This window comes from Stegodyphus dumicola, chromosome 1, assembly GCF_044657685.1.
Source record: "Stegodyphus dumicola isolate Sdum_Otavi_A_Nest chromosome 1, ASM4465768v1".
In the NCBI taxonomy this organism is placed as follows: Eukaryota; Metazoa; Arthropoda; class Arachnida; order Araneae; family Eresidae; genus Stegodyphus; species Stegodyphus dumicola.
In genome coordinates, this window is record NC_140768.1 from 227,890,858 (window position 1) to 227,914,764 (window position 23,907).

The 23,907-nt window shown below is 33.7% G+C and overlaps 1 protein-coding gene across 4 annotated transcripts in view; it reads left to right on the forward strand.

The window, feature by feature from the left end:
* The window catches only part of LOC118196166 (zinc finger homeobox protein 4-like), a 392,029-nt gene that overhangs the window by 96,393 nt on the left and 271,729 nt on the right, over positions 1-23,907 (forward strand). The gene's annotated exons all lie outside the window — the stretch shown is intronic.

Below are 23,907 nucleotides of genomic sequence, written 5' to 3' on the forward strand. Positions count from 1 at the left end.
GGTTAATTTCATATAATACTTTTTTTATTATTATAATTTATATAAAAGGATAAACATAACTGAATGGAAGCATAAGATTAAATAACTATTTCAGATCATTATTATAATTTATATAAAAAAAAAAGGCTGCATATAACTGAATGGATTCCTGCATTGCTATTTCGCTACCGAGTTATCGCTAAAGCATAATTTCATCTCGGTTGTTCAAACATAATTTTTTATAATGAATGATGCCTTTTCTTTGAAAAACATTCTATTTCAGACTTTTCGTCATGGGCAATTCCCAAATTGTTAAATCCATAGGATATCAAAAAAGGATTTAAAATCAAGAAAGGATTTAAAAATTAAACTAGTATTTCAATGGCATCTTAAGAAATATAGAACTATCTAAACTTGCGCAATTTGAAATCAGTGCGTACGCTAGATTTGGCGAGCTGTTAAATGGGCGCATTTGCTAGCTTTGAATCTGGTACGACAAAAACTAAACGGGCTATTTAGTTTCAAAATTTGCAACTTTTGATGTTATTTTCAACTTGCCTTGAGGGATCAGATATTGAAGTTTTAATAACTCGAAGAAATAAGATTAAATGAAGTGCAGCAAAAATGTGTATAATTTAACAGGCCATACAAGGAAGTCATTGTGGTATCCGCATCAATTTTTTTTTCCTGTATGTGGCTAAAATACAACTTCTAAGAATCCACATGCAGAGCATATATTTTGAAGACGATCTGCATGTTATCATATTCTAGATAAGGATAGTAAGATAGTGATTTTTATTTGAAAATTTTCTTCGTGTAAAGTACCACTTGCGTAATAGTCGCACTTTTTTTGCCAATTTTTCATTGTGAAAGTCTAGGTGCGACTATTATACGGGGAAATCTACTACGCAATATTGTACACTTTTGACGATTTTTTCTGCTTCAGAACGGGGATGCGACTATTACGCGACTAAATGCATTCTATTTTACTTATGCATTCTATGTATTTGCTATTGCACTGGCGTTTATAATTTTTAACAAAACTGAAAGTGTCTAGTACAATAAACGAGCGAGATTTAAAAAATTATAGGGAAGAGGAGGAAAAAAAAGAGCATTGTTGAAAAGTTAGAAAAAGTAGCATTGTAAATATTCATGTAATAACTGCGAGTTAACATTCTTATAATATATAAGTTCCAGAACCATTAGGAGATATATTTATGAACATAGCAGCATAACATAAGTGAAATTTACGTGAGTACATTTTTTCAAGTTGTCATGAAATTTACATGAGTACATGACATAATGAATCTTGCTAAATTTATAATAAGATTGAAAGCCTAACGCTCATTCATGGCTTATTGTACCGAGATAACATCTAATCTAAGGTCTTTTATGTAGACCAAATGGATTAAATCTTCCTTGTGACATGTTGCAGGTTTTATGCTTCGAACAATAGGTACATTTTGTACATTAATATTTAACAATATATACCAGTGTGTAAAATTAAGAGAATCGGCAAATTATGTCTATTTCTACGAAAAGTATTGAACCAGAGGGACTAGTTATGCCGCCGAAGAATTCTACAAATATTCACAGTCGATTACGTAAACGTTCTAGTGCGTACGTACGGAGCTGTGATTGTAGAGGGAATATAAACGCATGAAGGGTTTTCGGCAATTTTGTGTGCTCGTACTCGTTCACGACATTTGCCGTGTTTCTCCCAAGAGTTCGGTAAATTTTATAAGGTATCAGGCAAAATAAATAGCCACAAACGTACGGATGAAAAAATAAGATGGAGAATTTTCGGTAGTTTAGAGGCAAGCCAATCACAAGCGCAAGTAACTGCAGACCTCAGTGTACCGCCCAGTGTCTTTTGCAATTTGTGGAAAAAGTTTCAGGTCACTGGATCCATATCAAGACGACTTGTACAATGTCGACCAAAATCCACAACCACGAATAAGAATCGTTATTTGACATGTTCCACGTGACGACACAGGACTGCTATAGCTTAATATTTCTCACGTGAGCTGTATGTTGCCACTGGAACCTGAGTTCCTCGGTATAGTTACTTGGTTGATGAATAGTTACTTTACAGACACTACAGTTGCTCGAAGGCTTCATGAGATAGGGCTGTATGCCAGAAGACCTGCTATTTGCATCCAGCTCACTGCAACGCATAAAAGAGTACGTTTAGCATGGTGCAGACACCATGCGCTTTGGAGTAGTGCGTCAGTGGAGCGCTGTACGTATAAATCTAGATTCAGCTTGGGCACTGGTTCTCGGCGTATTTGTATCTGGAGAAAGCTTGAAACACGATACTATCCCTCCCTCATCAGGGAAAAGGATCATTACGATGGTGGAGTTATAATGGTTTGGGCAGACATTGTTTTGGACGGCATCACACCCTGCATGTGTTTGAAAAAGGCTTCCTAATTGCTGTGAGGTACAGAGAGAAGATCATAGAGCGCTGTGCTTGTTTTTTCAAGGCGTTCCTGTTAATGGAAAACAACGGTCGTCCACATAGGGCTCACTGCTGCTCATTTTAAACCCATCGTTTTAATTTTATATATCTGAAAAATAATCACTTTGGGCTTACACGTTTTATAAATATAAAATTATGTATGTTAAAATATTTGTAATTAGGCACATAGGTCAGATTAAGTTTTTATTAAATAGAGTAACGCATGCAAGGGCTATATGCCTAAAGAGAGAGATGCCATCGTGGAGGAATTTTGAAGAAAAACTGACCTTTGAGTGGGTATTAAAAATAATACTTATAGTTTTCATTCAAATTATATTCATATATATTTTTTATGTAAAACTTTCGGGTGTATGCTAAATTAGTGTAAATTACTTTACACGAAAAATATAGTGAATGCACAGAAATTAAAGACTTGCACATGCCGGAAATGAAAAATAGGAAATATGTATGGGTATTTATGCATGTGCTTCAAAAAAGCATGTACCTGCCTTTGGCAAAATACTTAAATATTCATTAAATTATTTATAAATGTATTTGAAATGAAGAATTTATTCACTTATAAACAACTGTGAAAGTACTGTGAAGAAATCTAATTATTAAATGTATCTAATTTATAATGATTATAAATGTTATCTAACTATATAATAACCTTAATATTGAATTGTAAACATAAATTGAAATCCTGTTGACAAATACGTTATAAAACTATTTAAGCAAAAATTGTTCGTATTGGAAAGCAATCTGTTAAAAGGTAATGTAAAGCAAATGCTATGAGATGCGCACTTAAGAACGTAATAAAGAGTTTTGGAATATGTATTGTTGAAATGAAGAGTAAAAAAAATCTGATAAGTATAATTAAAAGAATTATTCCCCTTACATTTTATAATAACTCAGTTACAAGTTTTAAATAATACTTAAAAAAAAAAAAAGAAGAAGAAAAAAAAAAAAAAAAAAAAAAACTTATTTTATTCCCTTTCAGAAATGTTCAGAGAAAGTCAAGTACTATTTAATACCTATTTTATTAATTCCTAATAATTCTCTAATTTAAAATGAACCGAATAGAGCATTAATTATAAATTGACTTACATTTTTCGATTTAAAAGATGCCTCAGAAGCCAAAAAATCATGTCATATTTAAGAAAGTATTTTAGGAAGAATCTCTATAAATAGAAAAGAAATAATGCATAATTTTAATATTAATAATACAATAAACTTTGATCTTAATTTTTGTACCTTAACCGAATAAAATCGAATTACCTTAATTTTTTTTCTAATGTAATTAACGAAAACTTGTGAAAATATTTCATTCAAATTAAACCATTCTGAGAAAACTGTGTGAAAAGTATAGCATTTAATTCCGTTCAGAATGAAATGTTGTTTAAAAATACGTTGTTTTCACATACTTAGGACTCTGAAGTGTTGTAAAAAAAGAAAATATATACATTTATATGTATATTTACGACGTAATTACAAAATATTTACATCCGAACGCGTCAAATCCCATAGAACTCAATGGTAAATGACCCAATGTTTTGGTCACCACGTAGGGATCGCCGTTGCTTCAGAGCAGGGTACGGGAGAAACTTGTTTAGGGCGACTCCATCTTACTTCCTACCTCCATGCTGAGAACCATCCCGTAGTTGAAAACTGCCTTGCTGCAGGTGTGGGATCGACTTTCACAGGGACTTTCAACTGCCTTCTGTCATGTATGTCATTAAGCAGCGCGACATATCTAGATGTGAGAAGGGACTGTACCACATATTAAACTCCTTTTCAGTTCGATATTACAACGTGGAAATGGGATATCCCTGCACTGTGAGGTGTACTGATATTCTTGCGCACATAAAATGGCTTTTGAATGTTATATCTCTTTCTCTGTATAAATGTATATTCATACCACATTTCATTAAAATCTGTCCATTAGTTTTTTAGAATTTCGACAGAATTTGCAAATTTTCTTAATTTTGCACCCGATCGTATTAACCATAAGTGATTTTAAAATATGTTTTCATGGCTAGACCTTATACGGCCGATTCAAGCTGCGTCAATGACTCGCGAGAAGTACAGTTTCTTGTGCTAAGCAAATATTTAGGAATATATCCTGGGATAATAAACATGAGTTACTTCAAGATTCTTGCTGTATTAATTTCACGTAATCTTTGTATAAAGCTAGTTCTAAGATGTTAGAAGTATGAAAATAGATATAAATTCTGAAATTCGTTTGAAAGTAATAAATTTTGTTATCTTAGCCATGGGGCATCAGCTGAGCTTTACTGTCGAAAGAAAGGAAGTTCTAGCGATGACGGAGAAATAGTTTTGGAATTTGTTGAAACTGCTTCTGCCGTTTAAGAATTTAAAAATGTAAATGAAGCTTGGCAGGAAGATAAAAGCGATAATGGTGTAGGATTTTATAAGGTCAAGACATTCTGATGCAGTGATTCAAACCAGCAGAAGATAACAATATTGGTAAACAATCTTTTTAATCCATGGTAGGTTATAGAAAGTGTTTAAACATGTTGCGGTGGAATGGATTAATATTATGAGATATAATTAATATCAGATCTAACGCTATCATAAATTTGTGACTTTATAAAGTTACTCAAAAAATATTCATGATGGTTTGCACACAAAGATAAGAGGCTTTTTATAGCAGGGGAGGAATTGAAAATATGTGTAATTTTTATTTCACATTTCTATTTTAACTTAACCTACTTTTAGATAATATATGTACTTCATAACGTTCATTTAAAAATCAAAGAAAAATTTGGCGTACAGTGCTGTAGAGACATTAGGTATTTTTTTTTTTTTTTTTTTTTTTTTTTGAAGCAAGCAGGATGAAAAGTCAGCAATCGCCTTCGCCGGGAATCGAACCACGGACCTCTGGAATACCGGCCCAGCCTGCAGAATCACTACACTACGAAGGCACGCTAAGAAGGCGGGAGAAATACCTTATATACTCCCCCTTTTAAAGAGCGACTGGAGTTTTTAAGGCACCCAATCGCCAAATCCTCGGTATGGAGGATCTTCATCCAACACCCTTTTAGTTCAAGCGCCAATGTAGAGACATTAGGTATTTTTTCCGAAGCAGGAAGGATGAAAAATCAGCAATTGCCTTCGCCGAGAATTGAACCACGGACCTCTCGAATACCGGCCCAGCGTGCAGAACCACTATACCACGAAGGCACGCTAAGAAGGCGGGAGAAATACCTATAGTGCTATTTTCAACTATATATGTACACTTGTGTATTAATTATCTTAAGCAATTGGATACAGTGCTATTTTTTAACTATCTATGTACGCTTGTGTATTATTTAATAACGCAGTTGTATACAGTGCTGTTTGTTAACTATCTGTGCATACTTGTGTATTAATTAGCGTAAGTAATTGGAAATTTAAAGTACTTTCTAGTTTCCTTGAAGTCACTAGAAATTTTTTAAAATAAGCACGTGTGTCTACATCAGAGATTTAGGTTTAAGAGGTTTTGATTCATATATAGTTTCAAGAGAAGATGAGCCAATATTTCGATTATTAAATGAGAAGACATCATTTTGGGTTTGAAGCTGCAGCATGATACTGGCATTTTGTTGATGTTGTTTGATTGTTTTTATTTTCAGTAAATTATTTAACCTAATTTTATAATTAAATACTTTTTTTATTTAAATTTAATAAAAAATTTTAAAAACTCAACAAAATTAAGTGAATGTTTATCAAAAACATTTCTTGTTTCTAAGGCTTAAACTTCCGCTGCTTAAACTGAAATTCCAACTCAGGCGTAAATGCCCTACCACACGTTCTGCAGAAAACTCTCGTCTGTCTCACTTGTTGGATTCTTACCGCGAGGGAGGCAGCTGACTGGCTGACCGCAGCCAAATACCTGACACAACCATTCAGTGTTTTGGCACAGTAAGTTACCTACCTGCCTGAAATTAACTACTATAATTTTTTCTGATATATACTCATATAGACTCCGACAGAAAAATTTATTTTAAATATTTTCGGGATCCCCAAAATAGCATCATGTTAAAGAATTAATACAGCTGATGAAGTGCTGATGTTTTAAAGCTTGATACTTTTATACGACCGAGATATAGGGGGGTCAATCTATTACAACGTATTTTTTTTTTTTAACTCGAAGGTAAAATAATAAAAATAAAACTAAAAGGAAAGGATAGAAGACTGTGTCAGACAGATAAATTGCTTTTCAATTAGAAACTAAACATCATATGAAATGACATATAGACTGTTTAAAATACTGAAATAATAAAAAATCATACATAGGTTTTGGCTGTTAATGCTAACACATTCCTTAGATTAACACATTCATTCATTTTCTTGTACACAATGAAAAATGTGCCGACACTTGTACTTTAGTAGCTGATAAAATTCCGCTATTTTTAATTTTGTTAATTTTGTTAATTTCAGTAAGAGATACTTAAAGCATTTCGATAGACAGCAATACCGGTGCCCTTTCATTAGAAGCAAATTATTGTTATTTATTACTGCAAATTTACTAGCCTTCTTCTTTGTACGGCCATCAGTGACCTCGTGGATGAAGTACCACTGAACACTGGTTATTTGATTTGGCGAAAAGATTGTTTGCATTGACGTTTTAGAGATTTTTTGCACTTGAAATCTGAATATTAATCAGTTTCTCTTTAAACTTCTTTTTTTTTTATGCTTTTTTAAAAGAAGTTGAAAAACGTTCTCAGAAATTTCTGTCGCACAAGATGTTGCTGCTTCATGGAATATGCAAAAATGCATCCCATAATTTTTGTTTAAAGTAAAAATAATTTTTATAAATTTATTTAGTGAGGGGGCGAACGCGTGAAACATTTAATTCGGGTTAGCTATTTTCTTCAAATTGATTTTCTCGTTTTCTTTCTACAAACTGTAAAAACGCATAGATCAAATGATATATCGACGACGTTCTGGGAACCTGGTTTTTGATCAGTCAAAAGCGGAGCCGACTTAAGCAGTATGAAATGCATACAGCCTTGTTCTTGTTCCTTGTTTTAGTAATCTTGTAGTTCCTTGTGATAATTACATACTTGTGATATTTTACATACTATCCTCGTGTGTAATTATCACACCTCCTAAATTCTAACCCACCTCCTAAACTGTTGTTAAATTGCTTTATTATAAAATAAGTAACATGTTTGAGCTAAATTTGACTTTAAGCATTTTTTAATGGCTAGATAAAATTATTTTTGGGCAGTCGTCGTCCTTGGTACTCCGTGTGATTTTTCATAAAATAAATTTCATAAATTTACTCTCCTGAGCTATAAATTGCAAGACATGGCAAGAAGATAATAGGTATTGCTAGCAGGTAGGATATGAGTGATTAGCGGACGACAATTTTAACTTCCCGATATATTTTGTGTCATCGTCCTGTCACATTCTTGCGCGCCATCCAAACAGCTCTTTTTCTAATCCAGAACTTAATGAAAGTGCGTGGCTTTAAAAAGCTCACTATGCTTGCTCAGATTTTAGACTAGCTGGCTCATTTGCGAATATAATTCGACTGCAGTATCTGTAATTGGGGTGTTTTGGGAGTCAGAACACGCACGCCGTTTCTTTTCTCTCCCTCTTCTCTTCTGCCCTTTTCCTCGGAAGACTGGATTGAAATGCATCATTTGGGGATGCTGCTTACTGATGCAAGAAGAATGTGTGTCTCAAGTTGCGGAAAAAGTGATCTCTTTTCTGAATATGAGTATTTAGAGGATGGTTTGTCTGTTTCACCACTTGATTTATTCGATGCATGGCGAATCAGATAGATATGGCAATCAACATGAAATGTAGCTATTAGTTTTATAGCATGTCACTTGATTTATAAGCAGAAGTTTAAAAATTCCGATGTGTCCAATTACTCGCAGTGCACGAATTACAACACACGCACAGAAGAAAAATAACATTATATAATGAAATAAATAATATTATATATATATATAATGAAATAAATAATATATATATATATAATGAAATAAATAATATGTATATATATATATATATTTTCGAGTTGTAAACCTGTAGAGTCATTAAGACTTTTTGAAGCAGGAGTACATGAAAAATGAGCAATACCCTCGCCGGGACTCGAACTTGGACCTCTCGAATACGCACTGAGTGTGCTACCATTACACCTAAAAGGCATGCAGAAAGAAAGGAGAAAGTACCTTATGCACTTCCCCCTTTTAAAGGGACTGGGTTACTTTTTACCGGTTTCCCAGTCGCCCTTTAAAAGGGGACGACAAGGGACCCAGTCGCCAAATTCTGGTGGTGAGGAATCATCATCAACCGCACCTTTTAGTTCAGGAGCCACTGTAGAGTCATTCGGATAGTTTGAAGCAGGTATACATGAAAAATGATTAATGCCCTCCCCGGGACTCGAACCTGGACCTCTCGAATACCCGCCGAGTGTGCTATCATTACACCAGGAAGGCATGCAGAAAGATGGGAGAAAATACCTTATAAATCTTCCTCTAATATCAGTATTTTGTTGTAAGAAAAATTTTGCTATTGAACTGTATATGGTGTAAGCGCGAAGAAACGGATGCTTGATGATAAAGCTAAAAAGACAAAAAAAAAAAAAAAAAAAAAAAAAAAAAATGGCTTAGTAGGATTGAATGTAGCAGCAAACTGGTAGACTGTGTGCTCAGTGAAAGCGTAAAAAAACCTAAAGGAACCCATTTGGGTGGCTATTAAAATCTGAAACCCTTCAGATTTTTTTTGATTTATTTTATTCTACTTTTCCGCAAATTTATTTATAACTGATAAATGATTTGCCTTGTCTCTCTAATTGTTCCTAGTCTGAGTGCCTCTCTATTTTCGCCTAGCCGAAGGTCATGTGCTACACTAGAGTAAGCCATTTTCTTGAAATTGCTCACTCTGCAGTGATTACTTTGCAACGTTTGACGTTGACGTCGAAGCTTTGATTAACGTATTTCAAAAAAGGTTTTCTTTGAAACGATTAAATGCGAGCGGAGAAGAAGCCGTGAATTCGTATTGTTTTCCTGTTGGATTTTCCTTTTTTAGCTCGCAAGATTAATTTGGCAAATCATTTAAATATTCAATGCAGTATTCCAACCTGTACATGTCCAACTACGAACTTTTTAAAATTTAGCTTGATGAGCGATTTCTTTAACAATTAAATACTTTTTTGTACCGTATATTGAGAATCTTATGTTATTCATTTTTAAATTATACTCTTTTATAGAAATGAGAATCTAAAAGAATTTATAAGGGGCAGTTTGCCATAAAGTTGAGCTATAAAAGAGCAATTAACGCAATTTATTGTTTTCTGTTTTCGCGAGCTTGTTGTAGAAGAAACAGAATCTTCTGGGCAAGTCCTATATAAAATACATTGAGAACGTTTTCATGTGACAAATATTCAGTGTTTTTCTTTAAGGAATCACATGGATAAATAGACTAGCGTTGTCTCACAAATCCGGCTGATAAGTAAATCAACACAATTTGTGAAAAATGAAACCTCTTCTTTCTTATACAATAAATCCACTTCACCACCTTTTTACCTTTATTATTAATCATCGTTTTTTTACAAAATTTTCTTACATAAGTTTCATTACAAAATCGCAAATTTTTAAAAGCTGCATAGCAATGTATGTTTAGAATTTCTGATGCAGTGTTAAGTGTTGACGTACATTTAATTCTTTTTTCTGTCTTCTCTCAGTTCATCATATCAATATTCAGTTTTCTTATAAAATGGGTAGTAATTTTTTTGTCTTTTTATTATTAACTTTATGTATGTTTACTAAATATCAGACTCTTTCCACTTACGCCACATAAAATTCAATTCAACAGCTAAATCACAAAATATTTAAAACCAGCGTATCTTTAGAATCTCCGATAGAGTGGTAAAGGTTGCCATACCTATTTTACCAGTGCTACTACTTCAACACTATTAGTTCGATATGGTAAGATCATTCTAACTGTAAGAAAAATGGATCCCTTCTACTAGGTTCTGAAAATCTATAATATTCATAACATAAATAAATAACTTTTAGTGAGCCTCAAGCAAAAAACAATCGTTTTCATGGCTTGGCCTGGACTCTCTCAACACTCTTGAAATTAATTTGGAATTTTGCTGATATCTTGGAAATTGTCAATTCTGCCTTTAAAAAAAAAATTCTGTAAAATTTCAGATTTTAACGGTCGCCCAGAAGGTTTATAAAGGTTTTCTTACTCTCTTGCTGAGCTCGAAGTCTACCAGTTTGCTCTTGCAGTCACTCCTGCTACCCCCTTTTTTGTTACCTTTTTACCTTTATTATTAATCATCGTTTTTTTACAAAATTTTCTTACATAAGTTTCATTACAAAATCGCAAATTTTTAAAAGCTGCATAGCAATGTATGTTTAGAATTTCTGATGCAGTGTTAAGTGTTGACGTACATTTAATTCTTTTTTCTGTCTTCTCTCAGTTTATCATATCAATATTCAGTTTTCTTATAAAATGGGTAGTAAGTTTTTTGTCTTTTTATTATTAACTTTATGTATGTTTACTAAATATCAGACTCTTTCCACTTACGCCACATAAAATTCAATTCAACAGCTAAATCACAAAATATTTAAAACCAGCCTATCTTTAGAATCTCCGATAGAGTGGTAAAGGTTGCCATACCTATTTTTATATTCTGTATTAAAATTACAAGCTAAATATCTTATATTTTTCCGAATTGCGACAATCTTGCGCGCTGGAGATGAAAAAGTTTTGCCTTGAAAAGTGTTGCTATGCGATCATTTTCATATCGTTCAGTTTGATAGGCACAAATTGATTAAAGTTTTACAAAATATGAAATAAATAACAAAACAAGGATTATACAGGACTACGCTATTTAAAATTAGATGGCTGTAAGTACCAGCGATTTTTCACAATGGGACGAACATGCATATCTACGTGCAGATTCTCCATTACTTAATTTCGTTGAAAATAATACATAGGGCGATAATATTTTGTGACCCCAATCTGAAGATTGACCAGTTCCCAGTTAAAACTGATAATTCTCTCTTGGGTTTGAAAAAAAAAAGTTTATGCTGGATTTATTGGACACTGTGTACAAGCAAACCATGTCATATGTTTATGTGATACATTAGTGCTTCTCTGCAGAAACTAAACTGGTGTAATCGCGATTATTCGTCTGTGGTGAGGATAAACTTGCTTCCAAAACGATACTGTCTCCAGCCATCCCTTCTATTAGGAATGTTTGCCGTTTTTGATTTGAATTTTCATCCTGTACTTATCACACAAAAAATATAATTTCTTAGAATATATATTTTTGAGAAATATTTCTGCGTAATAAGTATTATGTCTAACTGGAGATGCATTAATTTCTTTTTCGAAAGCTTCTGCGTATCAGGTTTCGTAGGCAGAGAGTGAGGGTGGTCTCGAGTGACTGCTTTCGTTCTTTTCTACGCGTCATAAACTAGGTAAAATTATTGGGGAATACAATGGCAATCATTATTATTACGACTTCTGTTTTCACCCGTTTCGCTTTCGTCCTATATTAACATTTCCGAGATTCTGCATAATTCCGGAATTTTTTTATTTTGGCCTTATTTTCAAAAGTACGCCAACTAGAACTAATGACGAAATTGTTCTCGAGGGTTACACGTGTCCCTCCTGTTTCGAAAACGATGACGTTTCCAGAAGCTCATCTCTAGGTATGGCTCTTAGAGGAATTTTCGTAAAAATGGAGACGCGCACATTAGCATTAAATGCATATCGTGACACCTCTGAGGACATAACCCGACTTTTCTGGGAAATACTTTTTTTTTTTTTTTTTTTTTTTAAAGAATTGATGCTTTTTTTTTTTTTTTTTTTTTTCTGAGAAAAGAATAGAATATCGTATGTGCGTAATAACCGTGGAAATTTTGAAGTGGATTGTGGAAATTCTGAAGTAGCATTGCAGCTGGTTTCTTAATTCGGAAATTTGTAATAATTCCGATTTGTCTGTATTCAAGACGTTTTTGATTAAGTGGCTTCTATCACGTGAACGCTGTTTGAGTCACTGGGACGTAATCAGTGGGTTGCGAATTGAGTGATTTAATTCGGCGTATTTTCGTCTGGGAGTATATTGTTTAGTAATATTCCATTACACTGTTTTGGTTAACTTCTTGTGATAAAGTAATTTCAGATGTTAACTGTGGCGTATTTTAAAGTTCCAGTCAACAATGGAGACGTAAATACAAGTATCAACCACGACATATCTTTTTTTTTTTTTTTTTTTTTTTTTTTTTTTTTTTTTTTTATGTTCATATTTTAGGTGTTAAATTTTGGGCTTATAGTTTTGAGCTGAATATAGAAAATGTATTCTTATAATATTTCGTTCGCTTATTCTAATTTTCGTCTGGTATAATGCCTTTGATTATAGGTGGTGCAGTCTAAAAAAATTCCACTGGACAATTCTGGTCAACTTTTTATTGCAAAGTAAGTGAGAGTTATATTCAACAGGTTGTGTTTTAATTTTTATGTTTTAGTCAAATTATTTATTTTTTAGGTTGTAATTATTTAGGTTGTATTATTTAGAGGCAAATACAAAAAAAGTCGTAAAAATACCTAAGAACCCTAATTAACTGGATTCTCCGCGCTTATTTGCGCAGTCTCATAACATTATAACACTCACAAAATATAGTGTATAAATGATCACTAAAATGTAGCTTATTTTAAGTATTGTATTGGTTATAATTATTTGTAAGCATAATCCTGGATTTTTTAATTGTGATAGCACTGATCCTGGATAAAATTTATTTAATTGGATCCTGGATTTATTGATTTAATTGTGATAGCACTGATCCTGGATACAAAATATGAAATAAATGAACACCTTGACTGCTATATGCATCGCCAATGATTTGCAGCGGCCCTACTTATCGGATCCATGTGCATCGAATGTGATTCACAGGTTTTTGTATCATCTGGAGCCGTGTGAGTCACCCGTGCTTCACAAAAGCACAGATTTATGCGGTTAAATTTATTTCTTACGGTCTTAGAAAGTTGCATCATATTCTTCGTTTGCGGCTTCTGGAAGTGTCTTCCCATAAATTTTCATATGATTTTAATATGTATTTTGCTGCAGTAACATTTAAGTAATTATTATTTATGTGGGAGTAAGATAACTAGGTTGTAATTAAGGGGATTGTGTTGTTTATTGAAAGAGCGGAAGACTAGTAATACATTTTAAGATGTTTATACATTCACTAAGTTATTCATTTTTGGTAAGATACGCTGTTCCACTATTTGTATTGTAACATACTATTTGTCTTATTTTTACTATCAGTTTATGTTATTTTACGATGAAATAAGTTGTAATCTGTTTATAAATACAAAAATTATAGGAGTTTAGACTCATAAAACTGAAAATTAAATGTGAAAATAAACAAAACAATCATGAGTTCAAACAAAAACTAGCTACTGATCTGATTTTTAGGATAAATGGGACAAAAGAGCAAACACTAGAATTAAAAATTGGCCCGACAGAGTATTTTATCCGATTTTGCTGTAGCAGCCAACGTGTTACATATAGGTGTCAAATGGTAAGATATTCATTATAATAAAAATTAATTTTATTCAAAATTCCTTCATTCAACATTAGAATTTTTTAATGATTTTTAATTATATGAATTTTAATACGCCATCTTTTCTTTAGCAAAATTTTTCAAAGCTGGAAGTAAAGAATTTGAGTTGCATTAATCTACGAAATTTAGATTTATGTTTCTACAGTTAATTAATTATATAATCTCTCAGCGAGTGAAATTTTAATGTGTCTTTAGTTTTTAATAACTTTGGATAATATTGTCATTAATGATGATTCGATCACATATTCAAAACACATCAAATCACGTCAATTTATTTATACAGTTTATTTTAATTTCCTACACCTTCAACAAGTGTAAGAGCTGTGCAGATTTTCTTCTCAAAGTGTATTTTATTCTGTTTCGTAATGCTTTAAAAAATATTAAAATATATTTATGAAATCTTGAAATATTAAAAAAGAAATATTTGTGCTCTATAAATTTACTGGACTTGACCCACAAAACAATTACATATAGTGCAATTTTAGTGGTTGCTTCCTAACTAAACTGACTTCAGCTCTACGAATAATAAACAGATCTAAAGTTTGACGAAATGGGTTAGGTTAGGATATCTGATTATATGGCAAAGTACGCACGGTTCTTTGCGTAAGGGGAAGAATACATTCGGGGAGGATTTTCTAAAGGAAACTGTTTCGCATTCACGTTACAGATGAGGAAAACCGCGAAAACTAAGCATGTAGCTTGCTCGTTCGCCTGGGTTTGAGCCCGGGTCGAACTATTAGCATTCAGCTATCTTAACAACTCGGCCACTTTGGAAAGTTGAGAATTTTCTTGCCAGGAAACATCTTAATATTCATTTTAATGCCACACCTGTTTTTTATGTTGTTTATTATATGCTACATAATCCAGTACAACTTCAATCTTCCATAATTCTTGTTATAAATTTTATTTCTGGAAATTACTTAAAATTTTATAAGATATTTTTCTACATCAGCTTATAAAATATAGTAAGAAATTCATATATGTCGGTATTTCTAAAACTTTACAGGGGTACTTTGAAGAAGGCATTATTTTAAAATTATAAGTTTTTTTTTTTTTTTTTTTTTTTTTTTTTTTTTTTTTTTTGTAGCCGCGTGTTTGAAATAAACTTTGCCAAACAGGGGTTGAATACTTTAATATGAAGCATGGATTTCTTTAGTGAAAAGTATATGATATATAAATATAATATATTTTTAAGCAAACCTAATGCTGTCGCTTTTTATATTTTATCGTTTAATCTTGAAAAATCCACTTAATATTTCAAGTAAGTTTGCGTGTTTTTATTAACGTTTATGTATATTTAAAAAAACTCCGCAGTGCGCCGAAAATTGGATCTTTAAACTACAAGATCTTCCAAATGAATTCTTAAATGCGATTTCAAGTATTTATGTTTCAAAATTAAGTCGCACTGCACCGCTTTTTAAGGCCATATTTCAACAATAAATTAGAAGGATAAAATTATATCGTAAGTAAACGCATTCGGAATTGCAAAAGCAACAATTCTTAGTGATTGTGGCAAGTTCTTCCTTAAATGATGCTCATCTTAAACCATTTCTGAGAGTGAAAGATGTATCTTCAGGATTGGAGGAGGGGGTGCAAGGCCCACTACTTGTCATAAAGTGCGGTCAGCGCCGGCTGATTGGAATTCACCATATCTTGGGCCAAAGCCGAGGAACCATTAGCCTTCTATCTTCTTAATGGATGAAGCAAGCCACCCGGGCAAGATTTCCCTCCCCCATTCTTCCACCCCGTTCATTGGCGAGGGAAGCGTGCTGTCCCGATATCTTCATTGTCCATTCCGATGTAATGCACAGAATTAATGATCCCGTCCTATCGAAGCAGCGGAGCCCAAGGCCACTTGCCCAATGTCCAGATGAGATATGCGAGAATCCTCCTTCCCACCCACCCTCTTCATTTATTCTTCGAACCTACCCTCCTATCCTCTTTATGCTGGCTAGTGTTTGGGGGTGGCAACTGTGTGTGAGGTGTTAATTTCAGGTTACCTTCCTTTTCATCTAGACTGGTATGACTTGTAGCGGCTAGGCCGCTATAATATTCAAGTGCAAATAGAAGAATTACAAGCTCCGTTGTCGTTAATTTCATTTTTATACGTTTTTTGCTATTGGTATGAAGATTATGTAAAAGCTACTGTGATTGTCTGAAATGTATATATTATCTGTTGTGCCCATTAATTCTAAATTAAGAATATCAGTAGTTAGATGATTATTATATTCTTGTATTCTATGTAGTTAAATGTTAAATTTTGGCTTTAAAACTGAGATGAAGTTTTATTAATAGTTTCTGTTCGAACGTTCCATACAAAATGATGCAGTTGTGGAGCGGAGAAGAGCTTGGGAGCTAGGTTTCGACAATAAATTGATCGTCACTTACTTGCTTGGAGTCAAACTGGGCACCTTCAAATCGCGAATAAATTTGCAGAAATACATGGATAATATGCTGTACCCGAAGATTACATGGGAGAAAGACATTGTTTCTTTACATCTCAAACACCAACTCAGCGGACGGGCAATTTTAGTTGATCACTCCTTGCCTGAAGACAATTATCATTCATCAATTCAAAATTTCGGGAGTCAGAAAATTGTTTTACTTTTGCTCAAAGTCGGCACGTTACTTCACATGACACCAAGCGTATGGCTTTCGAACCGCGTATCGTTATGTGGATGTCACACCAGAGTTGCATATGGGAGTAATACCATTAAATTTTTCCTTTTATCTCATCAATTGGTAACAGAGTTTATTGTAATTTTTGGTTTAGGATATAGAATAAAACCCTCTCCTCGAAACAGGTAGATTTTCTTCATATGACGTATATTATAAATACTGTATGAGAACATTCAACTAGAATATTACGTTTAAAAAAAAGGGGTAGTGAATGCAGCTTTGTTACAGAAATGTAGTGTGATTATAGATGAAACTGTGATGATAAAATTTAAAGACTATCTGTTCACAAGATGGAAATTTCAAATCATCTGATTTATTTTCTTGAAGCCTTGAAGCTTTTCTGCTTTCAAACTGAGAAATATGAAAGACAGTTTGGAAGAAAAACATTTTTTAATAATAATTCAAAATTTGTATTCCTGGTCTCATTGTTGAGAATTTCAAATTATTTGTTTGAGATTTAAATGTTTTCTTTCGCGAAATTTCATTAATTTTGTTTGATAATAAAACTCTGTGTAATAGTAGAATAGATACAAATGCTTGCGAAACTCTGAAAAATATGCAAAAAGCTAGCATCATATTTTACCTCTTCCCCGTGATTTAGGAACAAATGCATGTAAATCAGGTCTTTTTCAAGGTCTAATTTTTTGGTAAGTGTATAATTTTATATAGTTAATTAATTTTATATAATTAATGAATGTATCTATGTAGCTGATCTGTAAATAGTATAAAATGTGAAGTTAAAATTATTTAAGTTCCTTAATAGAAATTCATTACCTGGTTTCACAAACAGCATTAAAAAATGCATAATTTGGATTTGAAGTTTAAAAATATAATTATTTACTGTAAGATTGTCCTTTAAAATATTGCTCCATATCTCTAAAGTATTATTTTCTAAATGTTCCAGCATATTCAAAGTGTTCCTTAATATTAGTGGGAGTGGGAGCCACTGGCCAGGCTACCGACTTAAGGTTTAACCAAGCGGATTTTGTGCCTGGTCAGTGGGATGGAAGACTGTCAGAGCAAAATATTTATTAAGTTTATTCAGAAAATGAAGCTGTGGGATGCTGTCCATGTCTTTTATTAATTTTTGAGCACTTTTAGGAGTCGTCGGAAGAGGATAATCTGTTCAAAAGCGTAAGAGTTTACTCATGGAACCTAACTCCAAACTGGATGGACAGGATACAAGAAAAAAAAAAAAAATACATATTAAATCTATAGATAAATTATTTATTATTAAAAGCAAGAACAAAGGAAAGGTGTTTATTGGTTTAAATTTTAAATGCTGCTTTTAATTTAAGAGTATACTTGACATTTTTGTCAGACGTTTTAAATTCGGCTTTTATGGCAGCAAGTAATGGCGTTTTTTAGGGAGGCGGGGGATTACCCCTTTTTTATGGAATGAAACTATTAAAAAGCATTTTGTATTGGTGGAACAAATGTAGAAGTAACAGGAGTTGTAAACGAGCAGTTTACCGAGCTGCTGCGGCTATGTTAACTTGTAATGATGCCTAGATTTTGCCGTGTGAACCTCAACTATGTAAAATGTCGTGAAAATTTTCGGAATTCAATTCTGAAGATATCTTCAGTCCTAAACTCCTCATACGCTTCGACGTGTGAACTTGCATAAGTATTCGTAGAGCACAGCAGTGGAATTTTTCTAGGCGTATGCATAAGCTTAAAGATACGAAAAGAAGTTATAAACGTTTGGAAATTCGAAGGGAGGTAAGCTTCAGCTTCTCATTGTGATTTCTGTGTATGATCCATTCATATATCAATGTACTTATGTATTCCATGCTGAAATTTGCCGTTATTATTTGAAATAAGGTTTCTGGGACCAATTAAGCCTATACTTTATTCGTTTACTTGATGGATGACATATTGCATACGTTCAGTCTAGATTTGTAAACGTTCCGACACTGTTTTCACATTCACTCCATGATCGTGTTTGAAACTGGTAACAAATTATGGTATTTCATTTTCTAACGTCCGCAGCATGTTCTGGTGAATTTCTGATGCAGAGAGACCTTTATAATAGAGGAACCGAATCGTGGCTCGGTCAGCCACTCTGTTCCCTGACATGTCATTCATTTTCAACCTAACCATGGAGAAGAAAACAATGTCAGTTTGATAAAATTTTCTCACAATTTGTAATAAAATTTCAGCCTAAAATCCTGCAAGGTTTTTAACTGCCTAGTATTATTTCTCCACTCTGAGGCTTAAAATTTTAACATTTCCTTATGTATTCGATCTGTTGACCCTTGACCCTCACTTTTGGTCTTCTGGGATTACCAAACCTTTGGGTCTGTGAGGTTCGATTCTGAGCTCCATATTTTATGCGCCAAAAAAAAGTTCTATAATTGGCAGAAGAAGTGCAACTTTTTTTCCTTTTTTTGTGCCTTCATAAACTCTAAGAAAGTAGACACCGAAGGAGCTCGAAAAGAACATTGCGCCTAGTACCTGAAACTGTCTTAACTAGAGCTTTATCAACCCTTTCGTTAAACTTAGGATTATAAATTTTCGTCCCGAATATCTGTGAATCTATCGTACTAAAGACCTATTCGATGCTTCGAATCCTTGAGATCCTTCACTTAGAGCAGCGCCCCCTGACACTTATATCCTCGAGAAGCCCAAAAACAGGGCAGAAAGAAAAAGGGAGAGCCACGGGCTGTATGTAACAGCAGCACCACCATGAGGAGGGGGCGAGCTGGACGAGAAGAAGGGCAAAAACGCCGGAAGGGGGAATATGGAAAGCAGGAGAAAATAAATGAAATATGGAGGTTCCTATCTGCGTGCGCTTGATGACCAGTTGGACCTCCGTTCCCTTTCCTCTCTCTTTCTTTCCCTCTCTCTCTTACTGTCTGTCTGTCTATGGGTGAAGGGTGGGGGAAATGAATGGACAGTGAGGGGAACTGCTGAGTTTTTGTTAGGCAAACACACTTTGTCCGTCCGTCTGTCTGTCTGCCGCCTGAATAGAGGCTCATTTGATAAGAAGGAGGGTATGAGGGGAGAGAAAAAAAATGAGAAATATTTGGAAGAACGATTCCTCGTGGGCAGTTGCAGTAATTACTTGCGTGGCCTGCCATTGACGGTCAAGGGAGAATGGATCATTAAGCACCACCTTCCTGCACTTCTTTCTTGTTTAGAAATTGACCATGATGGAAGCACAGTCGTAATAAACGGTCATCGACTCGAATTAATATGCGCCCTCACTTTCATTTCGTGAGTTTTATGATTCATTAGAATTCTTCACTTCTTTGTAGCTCTCCGGAAGAAAAAGAATCCAACGGGGAAAAAAAGTCTCAACGAATCCTCCATTAAATATACGCTTAAGCAATAAACTCGAAGACCACGTTAGGTTTTTCCAGGTTCCGTTTTTAAACCTCGTTTTTATATTTTACACTATATATCTAATGTTAGGAACTCTTAATAGCTAATATTAAAACTAACGTCAGTAAATATGTCAAATTTAAACTGATATTGATGATTTTATTTCACTTCTTTGCTAACGTAATCCATGAAAATTTCTGTTAAAGTGAGAGAAGGTTTATTGAATTGCTTTATACTTTTTATATGCAATAGAAAAGCTGTATCGTAGGTTAAAAATGTGTTTCATTTTACTGATGTGGTAATGATGATTTAATTTTATATTCAATTTTTATAAATATACCCCTTGTATGTATACTGCGTAAAAATGCTTTTGTAAAAATGTTGCCTTCTATATAAATATATTACTTGGAAAAAAGAAGGTACTTAATTTAATTAATCATAATTTTTTTTTTGAAATAGGGGTTTGAAATATTTTCCTCTTAGGTTTAATGAGATAGCCCGATGCTTCATAGTGTAGTGTATTGTGTCCCCTTATTACTGGGTGCGTTTCTTAAAATTATAACCACCAGAGACCAAACGATAAAATCACTAAATATCGGTAGTTCTACCCGCTTTCGCTGCCATAGCGATGGGCTCAGGTTCGAATTTCGAAGAAAGAATGGTCCAAAGAATCCTGTAGGAAGCATAGGAGGAAACGGTGGCCACTTATTAGGAGCTTCCATAATGAAATGGCCACCACGTTTGGTCCATGTAGTAGTCCAAGGCTAATAGTTATTAAATAAAGCTCCCGGCTATTAAAATAAATAAATTAAATTAAAAATCTAGGAAATTCGACACCAAAGTACCTTGAAAGAACACAACACCTAGTACCTGTGAATGTATTAATCTGAGCTTTATTAACCCCTCCGTTAAATTTAGTATTATAAATTTTCGTCCCAGAAATCTTTGATTATTCAAACCGACAAGGATAAATTAATTAAGGACAACAAATGGATTACTAGAGGGAAAGCCTCCTATTTGCTAACTCTATAGCTTTCGAATCAAGTTTGCGTTTATTTTGATGCTTTACTTTTCTTTTCGGCGAAGCGCTTTTAAGTTACGTAAATGAATTGGCATCAATGCGTGTAATGAAACTGTGCATAAAGTGTCCATTTGCATCAGACTGCTGATTCAAAAATACGAATTATTTAAGACCTACAGCAGCATTTCAGCTGGAGAATGTTCATTTTTGAGCAATATTGATGTTCTGTTTATCACATTTTCCAGATTTTCTCGAGTACCTCATTACGACATCCTAATTGTTAGACAAAAGGCATAGGCCGCATTTAGTGCTTCTTTTTAATGGCTAATAATAACCTTTTTGCTGAATAACAATTATTAAGAGTATATAATATTGCTAATCACTTTTCAAAATTCCTCACATTCTAAATGCTAAATAGTGCGGTTTCTTTTCTGTTCTTAGAAAGTCATCGAACGGAAAGCTATAAATCATAAAGGCGGAGGTTAAAGGGGCTGAAAAAAATATTCTGCTACCGCCAAGAATCAGCCCTCCTGCTTTCATGTGTTTACACAAGAACTGAGGGCTCGACACCGGAAACGTATAGAATGAGAATGATTCACGTCGAACTTGGGACCCTCTCACGTTCGTGGGAGGGAATAGCCCGGCCAAGATCAAGGATGGAGCAAAAAAGAAGTTCGAAATGAGGATGTGGAAGGGGAGGTGGAAGACGATTTTACAGCTGAGAACTAGGGCGTTCATTGTTACTAGTGAAAAGTTTACGCGGGTGCTTAAAGCTGTTAGAATGGTCGTGGTTCAGAGAAACAGAGCAGGAGCACATGACGCAGTTACTTAGCTTTTACTACTCGTAAAAAATGCCGGTTAATGATGGAAGACTTGCGGGGATTTGAAGACGGTACGTTTTTCTCACGTCTCCATAGAAGAAAAACGGAGGGACATCCAAGAAGACGAACTACAGCAGTTTTAATAGCATTAGGAATACTATTTTCATCTTAGATCTGCTGTGATTTCCGTTCCAAATTTCTGTAAAGCTGGAATAGTCAGATTGATTAATGTTGAAGTACTGCTAAATTATTTATTCAGTTTTCAAAAGACGTTATACAGAGGTATTCTTAGAATATATATCCAAGTTTCAAGAAAGTGAGTGAGTTCTATAATCTGTAACATTTGACCACTATCGTTTTCTGCCTTTATTCTCTAGTAGGTTAATATATATGATTTTTTCTAAATTCCTGTTTAGCATTCTCTAGGTTTCCTCAGAACTTTGCTCACAGTGTACTAGAAACGGCCTTTACTACATCGCTATTGTAGAGAAGAAAGACATCATGAATGAGCACCCTATAATCACTACTGCAAGCATCACTATAATCACCACTACAGCTCATCAAGTTATTACTAAACTAGGGTTTATTTATATACATTAGGATAAAAGGAAAAGTAAAAAGAATAATTGTCAAAACATTTTCAGGTATCTTGCCCTCACCAAATATTATCGCCCTGTATTATATTTAAAGAAATTAAATAATGAAGAATCTGCATAAATGTGTATATGTTTCTCGAATTGTGATTAAACAACGGTACCTACAGCCGTCCAATTTTGAATAAAGTAATCCTCCACCGAATATGGACATCACGAAGCGCAAATTTGGAGTTGGTTTTATAATTGAAGTTATATTTTGTAACACTTTTAACAAATTTTTGATTAAGAAACTCAACGATTTCAAAGCGAGCAATGGCAACACTGTTACGGGGGGGGGAGAAACATTTCTATCTCCAGCGCGCGAAACTGTGTATCAGAAATTCTAAAGATATGCTCATTTTAAAATTATTTTGCGATATTGCTGTTGAATTGAATTTTATGGTTTAAGTGCGAAGAACATGATATTTAATAAATAAAGGTAACACAGAAAACGTTTAAAAACGTCTCTTTGGGCGTAATGTAAAAATAAGAAAGGCCTTCAGATTTTTTTAAATTTTATTTTGCATTATTATTACCAATTATTACTGCTATCAGCGCGCAGTTGGATTAATTTTTTAACTGCTTTTTGCTTTGTATTCATTCACTGTAATATACATTATACTATATACATAATACATGCTGGTAGGCATTTTCCAGTTAATCGACAGATTAGGCACCATAGTATCATCAATCAGTGATATTAAAACTGTGAACTCGATTTTTCCCTTTCTTAATACTGCAATGGTCATAAAACGTTTTTCGAATTGATTGGAGTATTACTTGTAAAGCCATTAGGGTTTTTAGTCCAAAGGGACTTTGTCCCTGAAGGGCTATTGTTTTCGTTTTGCGATTTTGCGTTGAATCACTATAAACGGCGAATCTTTTTTCAAATTGTTGCCACCAAATGTTAGAATCTTGCATTATATTTGAAGAAATTAAATAATGAAAAATCTGCATAATTGCATGTATATTTTTTGCATTGTGATAAAACAACGAACGGTATATAGAGCCATCGAATTTTGAATGACGTAATCCTACTGCGAATATGGGCATGTGGAAGCCCAAATTTGAAATCTGTTTGATTATCGATTTCATATTTTGCAAAACTTAACGAATTTTTGAGTAACAAACTCAACGATTTTTAAATCGTTGCAAGCAATGGGAACACTCTACAGTAGAAAAAAAACTTTTTTATCTCCAGCGCGCGGAACTCTGTATCGGAAATTCTAAACATATGCTCATTTTAAAATTATTTTGCGACATTGCTATTGACCTGAATTTTATGGTTTAAGTGCAAAGAACATGATATTTAATAAATAAAGGTAACACGCAAAACGTTAAAAAAAAAACGCTCCTTTGGACGTAATGTAAAATCTGA